The 6,000-nt window shown below is 43.4% G+C and overlaps 1 protein-coding gene across 3 annotated transcripts in view; it reads right to left on the reverse strand.

Moving 5' to 3' along the window:
• The window catches only part of SLC41A2 (solute carrier family 41 member 2), a 133,306-nt gene extending 132,909 nt beyond the window's left edge, over positions 1 to 397 (reverse strand). The window contains exon 1 of one of the 3 annotated variants that reach the window (XM_051961323.1): positions 277 to 393. The gene's annotated coding sequence lies outside the window, so the exon portion shown is untranslated. Of the gene's footprint in view, positions 1 to 212 lie in introns of all 3 variants that reach the window. The other 2 variants (XM_051961322.1, XM_051961325.1) reach the window with 2 other exon arrangements.
• Positions 398 to 6,000: the final 5,603 nt, after the last annotated feature.

The raw sequence follows: 6,000 nt of genomic DNA on the forward strand, positions 1-6,000 counted from the left end.
TTCGAACCCAGCGCCCCGTGCAGGTCATGTAGCCTCTCCCGGCCTCAGTTTCCCCTTCTGGACGTGATGGTCCCCGAAGTCCCCCTTATGGGAGGGATGTGACCTGGACCCCTCGGGCCCGTGGGCCTCAGTTTCCCCGTCGGGGCTGAGTTCAGTGGCTCCCTAACAGCACCCCACCCCCCGCCGGCCTCAGTTTCCCTCCCCGGCCCTACCTGGCAGGCGCTGGGGGGGCCGGCCCCGCCCCCGCACGAGCCGCGACCTTCCCTCCATCCTCACCTGCCCAGGCGGCGCTCGCTGGGGGCAGCGGTCAAGGCCCCGGGGGGAGTCGGCGTGGCCTGGCTGCGGCCCCCACCCGCTCCGCCGTGACAGCTCCCGGCTCGGCCAGTGCAGGCTGCCGGAGAGCGCGAGCGCGCCGCGCGCCCCCGCCCCACCCCGGCCGCGTGCGTCGAACACGCGCGCCCCTCCCGCCTCGACCCGCCCCGGGGCCCGGCCTGGCCGCGCGCAGCCCCGCCCCGTCCCGCCCCGCCCGCGCTCGCGCCCGACTCCGACCCTCCCGCCCCTTTCCCTCCGAGAGCCTCTCCGGGGCCCTGTACGCATGCGCCGAAGCCGCGCTCCAGCGGCTGCGGGTCCGGCTACCGCTGCCGCTGGGCTGAGCGGGGAACAAGGAGTCCCCTGATGATGTGGCGCCTGGGGCGGGGCGGGGCGGGGCGAGTGGGGCGGGGCGTGAGAGCCTCCGCCCCGCCGCCCCCACCTCTCGGTCTGCGCTCGGCGAGGCTGGGTCTCCCTGGCCTCTACCCCCCTGATTCTATTATCTCCTTATCCCTCTCGCCGTTTCCTGACCAGATAAGACTGTCTGGCCTCTGAGCCCCCTTCTAACTACAATACAATGCTTGCATCTTAAATCACTGACCCTCCCTGGGTCTGTTTCCTCCTCTGTGAAATGGGGGAGGATTGCTGCGGTCAGTCCCAGCCCTGTGCAATGGGGCACGTTCTGCGGGCGGGACGCGCCCTGGGATCGTCATGGCGCGGGGGGAGGGGGGAGGGGGAGTTCACCCACGCTTCCCGAGGTTTGTGGCTTGCTTGGCCTTTCCTGCAGCTCGTTTTACAGAGGAGGAAACTGAGGCAGGGAAGTTAAGTGTCTGAGGCTGGTTTTGAACTCAGCTCTTCCTAACTCCAGCCTCTATCCACAAGATCGTCCAGGGGCCCGGACCTGAAGCGGAATAAATGACCGCAGCAACTCTATGCTAGAAGTGAGACTTGAACCTAAAATTTTCCGCTTCATCCACCGTCTTTACCAAACTTCAATAGAAATGACCTAGAAAACCATAAATTAGCATTATCTAAGTTGCATCACTTTTTAATTCATTTTGAAAACATTGCCCAGGGTCAACTAGGTGCTTGAAGTCAGAAATATCGCTTCGGATCCAGCCTCAGATGTTTCCTGGCGGTTCCTCATCCGGGACCCACGAGAGGAGGAAATGGCAAAAGATTCCAGGGTCTCTGCCAAGAAACCCCAAATAGGGTCGGGCAGAATGACCACATACGAGGGCATGGGATCCTGGAGGCACAACCTCACCTGGCTCGATGATCCAGTGGCAGTTGCGATATTGACTGGATGGTAGTTTCTGGAAATATTCATAGCTACTAACTACAACAACAACAAATTTCCCCATTGATTGGGGAATGGCTAAGGGGGAGAGGTGTTTTTGTCAGCCTCCCTTCCCAAGTCTATGGGCAAGACTTAGGTCAGGATGACTGCGGACGGCCCAGGTGCAGTGGGTGACCTTGTCCTTTTTACACTGAGGTTTTTCCCTGGTCCGGTGGGTCTGCGACAATACCCATTTAAAGCTAGGTAAGAAATGAGGTAAAAGATGGCCAAGTTTGCCATCGCAAAAAAAAAAAAAAAAATCAATCTTGCCCCCCAAAATAAAATTTTTTTAAAAAGGATCAATCTGGGAAGGAGAAGTCCCTCCTGTGGAGTTTCAGATCAAAGCAAAAAACAATTGCTATTTATCCTTACTCTGACTCAACAAAACAAAACAAAACAAAAATGAACAAGAGAGGCCCTGGCTGGGATCAATTATTAGCCATTCAAAGTGATTTGGGTATATTCAATTTAAATTACAAGGGGATTTTTCAACCTATTATTTCAAACAATCATAATCTTTGCATAAAACATTTAATTTTCTCAGCTTTTTGCATATATATCAAAAAGTTGAAAAAAATTAAAAGATTAAAATCTAGCCTCCAAGCCCCAAAATATAAGAAACCAAAATTTATATTCCTTTGGACAATATCTTTGCCACATGTGAGGGTAGAGCTCTCTATGGGATACTACATGTGATGAAGGAAGAGAAGAGATGGGAGGAGGAAAAATAGCAGCATTGTTCAATTCAAACTGGCAAGTTGCGTCCCCAGACCACAGCTGCTTACTCACAGATTGTTGTTCATCCTTCATTCTCAGAGAGGACAGAGGATGCTTTCAGGCCAACTGGATTTAATTGAGGCAGAACTGCGCAAAGTCATCAGCCTCATTCTCACCTCCAGTCATTGGAGTTCAGCGGCAAGACAAAAGTCAAGATGATTAGCAAAGGCCCAACTGGAGGGGGGTCAGAAGAGAGAGGCAGATGGAAATAGTATAAGGATATATTTGAATACATTGTACATAAGAAAACATAAATATGAAAAATTAAATGACAAATAGCAGGCCCCCCTTTAGATTTTAGAAAGGGCAAAAAATAATGGAATGAAAGGAGATATAAAGGAAACCTTTCACACTTTTTTGTTCAGTCTTTTTGTGACCCCATTTGGGTGTGTTTTTTGTTTTTTTTTTTGACAAAGATATTGAAGTGGTCTGCTATTTTTTTCTTTCTCTAGCTCATTTCATAGCTAAGAAAACTAAGACAAACAGGATAAAGTGACTTGCCTAGAATAATGCAGCTACTAAAATGTCTGAGATTGATCTGAATTTTGATTTGATTTATATAAATTTGAACTTATAAAAATGATTCTTCTGGATTCTAAGCCCGGTGCTTGATTCACTACACTATCTAGCTGCTCCTTTCTTATACCTTAGGGATCCACAAGATTTTGGTTAAACTTATGTAGGAACTGAACTAAATTCTAAACCTAATTTCTGTTCTTGATAAATCTTTAAAGTCAATGATTCTTTGTAAAAACTACCCAGTGGAACTATGCTCAAAAAGTTGTCAAACTGTGTATACCTTTTCATCCAGCAGTATTACTACTGGGTTTATATCCCAAAAAGATCTTAAAGAAGGGAAAGGGACTTACATGTGCAAGAATGTTTATGGCAGCCCTGTTTGTAGTGGCCAGAAACTGGAAATTGAATGGATGCCCATCAATTGGAGAATAGCTGAATAAATTGTGGTATGTGAACGTTATGGAATATTATTGTCCTGTAAGAAATGACCAGTAGGATGATTTCATAGAGGACTGGAGAGACTTACATGAACTGGTGCTGAGTGAAATGAGCAGAACCAGGAGATCATTATACACTTCAACAACAATTCTATATAATGATCAATTCTGATGGACATGGCTCTCTTCAACAATGAGATGAACCAAATCAGTTCCAATAGAGCAGTAATGAAGAGAATCAGCTACACCGAGAGAGAACTATGGGAAATAGAGGATGTGGCCCCATAAAGAGTGCAACCCTGTTTCAAATCTTTAATTTTTTCCAAATTAAAAGGAGTGTATTTTCTCTCTTTTTGACCTGAAGAGTCAAGCTTTTCAATCACAGGATATGCATTTATAAAATCAGATATGTCTTCTCCTTCATTTTTTGCCTTAATGCTTTTTCTAATCTTGTCATATTCTGCTTTAGAGGAGAAGCTGACTGTGTTTCTGCCTCTCTTCCTTCACCCATGAAGGGTTAATTAAGGAGGGAGGGTCATGAGATGAGGAATGATTTAATTCCCCCTGCTGTGAAGTATCACACTCAGAATTGTACTTAATTCCATTGTTATCTGATTCTTGCTCCTTTTCACCTAGTATAGTTGGCACTTTCTTCTTTTTCTTCATTCTAACACTTAAATAATTTCTTATAGCCAGTTGTATTAAATTATATGTGTAAAGTATATTTTTAGAAATTGAGTTTGGATGAGAATTGTAGTATTCACCTAGTTGCTTTCCCACTAACTTCCACTTGTTTGGATCAATTTTTTTTTCTGTGGAGAACCAGGGAGATGTGTGCTGTGCAGTTTTTAAAAGATCAACAACATGCTCCCAGGTTATAATTAAACCTTGATTTTTTTATAAGTCTGGCAATGGTCTCTGAACATTTTCCTTGAATGCTCTCTAAACATTTTCCTTGAACAGAAACAGAAGACTGTTTTCTAAACATCTGTCCCATCTTAGCTGAAATTCTACTTTAACTCTTTTAACAAAATTTCTTTATTGTCCTCACCCTAATTTCTGGGTCAAGAAGACTTTTCCACTGGATTCAGGATCAGAGGCTTTTCCGCTGAAATCAGGATTCCAAGAGCTCCCTCTGAATGTCTCCAAATCCAAAGGTTTGTCCTTCAGCCTCCAGCCAGCCAGGTGGAAAATGGAATGAATCTTTCTTGCCTTGGAGAGAGAGCTTGTGGGCTTCCTCCCAGAGTGCTCCTCTCCAACCCCTGGGAATGTTCTGAAGTCAAACTCTAACTAACCCAAAGCTAAGAGCCTCTTTATATATGATCTCCCAAAGGTTAACTCCTCCTTCTGGAGGCAGGGATTAAGGGAGATGTGAAGTCACAAAGTTACAAAGTTAACTTTGTGAATATCCCATACTTATGAACTCCAATGAGTACTTAAATACATTAGTGAGAGGATTTGCTAAGTACCATGCTAACTTAGCACTTTGTAAAGATTCCAACAGAAAATGAGTGTGAACCACAACATAGCATTTCTACTCTTTCTGTTAAGGTTTACTTGCATTTTTATTATCCTTATCAGGTTTTTTTACCTTCTTTCTAGATCCGATCTTTCTTGAGCAACAAGATAGTATACAAATGGATATACATATATTGTATTTAACATATACTTTAACATATTTAACATGTATTGGACTATCTGCCAGCTAGGGGAAGGGGTGGGGTGAAGGAGGGGAAAAGTTAGAACAGAAGGTTTTTCAAGGATCAATGTTGAAAAACTACCCATGTGCTTGCCATATGAGGGAGGGGTGGAGGGAGGGAGGGAAAAAATCCGAAACAGAAGTGAGTGCAAGGGATAATGCTGTAAAAAATTACCCTGGCATGGATTCTATCAATAAAAAGTTATTAAATAAATAAATAAATAAAATATTCCTTAAAAAAAAAAAAGAAGAAGCCGATGATCCAAACATAAAAAAAGAAAAAGAAAAACTACCCATGCATATGTTTTGTAAATAAAAAGCTATAAAAAAATAATAAAATAAAAAACACTACTAAGAGAAGAGAAAGGGAAAAGGGGAAACAGGAGATAAGGTAGTGGGTAGGGTGGGTTAAAAAAACACAGGACAAAGGACAGTGTGGAAAGAGAGAACAAAAGTATATAGAGGAGAAAAAATAGAATGGAGGTAAATACACAACTGATAATGATAATTGTTAATGTGAATGGGATGAACTCTCCCATAAAACGGAAGCAAAAAGCAGAGTGGATTAAAAAACAGAATCCTACAATATGTTGTTTACAAAAGGATTGTGGGAATTGAATGTGCATCAGAACATAATATTTTCACATTTGTTGTTTTTTTTCTTATTTTTTTCCTTTTTTTACCTGAGTTTTCTTTTTCAGCAAAATCAATGTGGAAATATATTTAGAATTGCACATATTTAACTTAGATTACCTGCTGTTTATAGGAGGGAGAAAAATTTGGAACACAAGATTTTGCAAAGGTGAATGTTGAAAACTATCTTTGCATCTAACTGGAAAAGTAAAATATTATTAGAAATTTTTAAAAAATGAAAAAAAAATTACCCAGTGTTGAAGTGATAATATTAAGTAGATTTGGTA

Source organism: Antechinus flavipes, chromosome 5, assembly GCF_016432865.1.
Source record: "Antechinus flavipes isolate AdamAnt ecotype Samford, QLD, Australia chromosome 5, AdamAnt_v2, whole genome shotgun sequence".
Lineage (NCBI taxonomy): Eukaryota > Metazoa > Chordata > Mammalia > Dasyuromorphia > Dasyuridae > Antechinus > Antechinus flavipes.